This window comes from Danio rerio, chromosome 15, assembly GCF_049306965.1.
Source record: "Danio rerio strain Tuebingen ecotype United States chromosome 15, GRCz12tu, whole genome shotgun sequence".
In the NCBI taxonomy this organism is placed as follows: Eukaryota; Metazoa; Chordata; class Actinopteri; order Cypriniformes; family Danionidae; genus Danio; species Danio rerio.
The window spans coordinates 11123176-11125870 of record NC_133190.1 but is presented as its reverse complement, the minus strand read 5'-3'; the positions used below and the strand labels follow the sequence as shown (position 1 = coordinate 11125870).

At 33.6% G+C, this 2695-nt stretch overlaps 1 long non-coding RNA gene across 1 annotated transcript; it reads right to left on the bottom strand.

Moving 5' to 3' along the window:
* Nucleotides 1-595: 595 nt before the first annotated feature.
* LOC141377773 (uncharacterized) lies at nt 596-2288 on the bottom strand. The gene is made up of 2 exons (XR_012390639.1): nt 2104-2288; nt 596-991 (listed from the first exon to the last, which is right to left on the bottom strand). It is a non-coding gene; the product is annotated as an uncharacterized lncRNA (long non-coding RNA).
* Between the last annotated feature and the right edge of the window lie 407 nt (nt 2289-2695).

Below are 2695 nucleotides of genomic sequence, written 5' to 3'. Positions count from 1 at the left end.
TCGTACAGTACAGTGCTACAACAGGAGCGCTACTGATAAAAACGAGTAATGTTTTGGACAGTTGTCTTAATGTTTTATGCCATTATAGCCCACTTATATATGTTTATGTCAGCTACATAAATATGACATCTAAACGTTTAAAAGTGTCATTTCAAAGACGTGAGAACAGTACTTGTAGATACCACTGCTGTGTGCAGCAATGCACAGCGTCAAAAATTGAACTCTTACCTTAGTTTCCACACGTTTCCAAAAGACAAAGTCGTGCAGAAGAGGTGGGTTGTTGATATTAAACGTGAGAATTTTACAGAAACAGAAAAAAACAAGAGTGTAGCTGACAATTTCAGTCTAGAAAACTGATCGAGGCTCGAGTGCCAACCGGATGCAGACATTTAAAGAAAGGAGCTTTTATGGCAAATAATAGTTTATTTTCATTGCCTTTGAAGTAAAAAAAATTAACATTAATATACATAAACATTTAAGCTACTTTCTAAGTGCAATTTTTTAATTCAGAATAAAGACCTTTATTTTATTCACTGTACATATAAAATATAATTCACTGTATGTAATTTGAAATAAAAATTGTCAAAAAAATGTAACATTTTGAAAAAAATATTTTATTCAGATGAACAGAAAAAATGACATTGAATCAGTTGTTTTCTTGAATCAGGTGCTTCTTCTGTAACTTGTGCATAGAGAGGTATTTGGGCTGATACGTATTAAATAAATAAATAAATCACCCATCTGTTTCATGGAACTTAACACATAATTGATCCATTCCAAACAATTGTTCATGTGACAACACACATTACACATTTAAGAGTAATGGGCTGTCTGGAAAAGCAAAGCAACCAAATGTTTGCATATCCCACTCTCAGCCACACAAGAGCAGGAGCTATAAACTAGCAGACGATGGCATGGATCTTCTGACGGATGTCAGCTCCAGGATGAAGTAACACATAAAATTTTCTAGCTCTGAATCTCATAATGTTACCTAGAAAACAGAAACAAGAATATTAATAGGTTTTTAAAGAGAGTCATTAAAGGCAGTTCACTCAAAACTGAAAATTCTATTTCCTCATCCTTCACTTTTTCCAAACCTGTTTGAGTTTGTTTCTGATGTTTAACACAAACAAAAATACTTTGAAGAAAGCTGGAAACTTGCAACCACTGATATTCATAGTAGTTCTTTTTCATACTATGGAAGTCAATGGTTACAGGTTTTCAGCTTTCTTCAAAATATCTTCTTTTTAAAGGCATCTGCAGCAATATCATCAGATTAAACTACACAGTAAATAATTAATTTAAATGATTTAAAAGTAGCTCCCTTTAGTCACACTTTAAAATAAGGTTTCATTAATTAATGTATTTGCTCACTATTAAAATAACTATTTAATATTTAATAGTTAACATTGTTAAACTAATTTACTAATGAATAAAAATCCAAAGTCATGCTTGTTAACATTAGCTATTACATTGTGAGTTAACAAGCACAATGAATAAGCATCTGTTCATTAATGTAAAAAACTAATAAATATTGAAATAGACAAATTGTTGATGTGAAATTAACTAATGACACCTTATTGTTTTGGGTCACCCTCCCATTTAATTACAGTGTTATCGACTAAATAGAAAGCATGCTATCTACACTGTTACACTGCATCTGTCATCTCCACTGTTTCAGCAATAAATCTCAGCATTGACAAAATGCTATTTGTCTGTTGTGGATGGAACGGCATTGTATTATTTTATTCCTAATATATCTTGCTCAATAATCATGCTTACAAGCTAAGACAGCATCTGTGTTTCTGTGATTATCCGAACTGAACAGTGGTGGTCACTTTAGAACAGTAAAAGTATGAATGGGACAGAACTTCTCATGTATGCTGTCCTACTCTCAGCTGGTGAGGAGACTCCGATTTCTTCATAGATCTATCAGTAGTAATGAGCTCTAACTGAGATCTTATTCCTGCCCTGTTTTTACCTGACACTTTGAGACAGAATTACATACACATATGATTATTTTTACTTACGTGATAAAGCTGCAGATGGACGGATCGTAAGAGTATTAACGCTAAAGTTAGCCTTCAGGCTAGCTGAACTTACCTTCATAATTGCACAGGTAGGAAGATGCATACAACTTGAAACCCTTCTCAAGCTTTGCTCTGCGGTGTTGTAGAGCACATCCGGACAAGCATTTGCACATCGTTGACCATAATTTACTCGCAAACAGCGAGTAAATATTGACGACTCTGCCATAATACTGTTTACCTCCGCTTAAAATCACCCAGACCGGAAGCTGGACCGCGGCCTTAGACAAAACGCGGAAGTAATGCGTGCATATAGCCCATTGACCATATTTTGACTGTTTTAAATAGGCATGGACGAAAACCGTTTTCATGGTATACTGCAGTTTGGAAACGATTTTAAAACCGCCAAAACTTTCTGTAATACCTTTTCTAAAGTATGTGTAAAAAAATGTATTTCCTTTTTTGTTTGTTTTTTAGGACAACAGTATCTCAGGCAGAAAATACATCCAAAGATGCTGTTTTAAATCATAAAGAAATTTTGTTTTTTCCCAGACATTTAAAAAAATCTATTTTAGAGCAGTATTTACAATATGTGATACTGTGAAACAGTAAATATTTTTATCAAAGGTTATCATACCGTAAAAATCTTATACCGGACCATTCCTAGT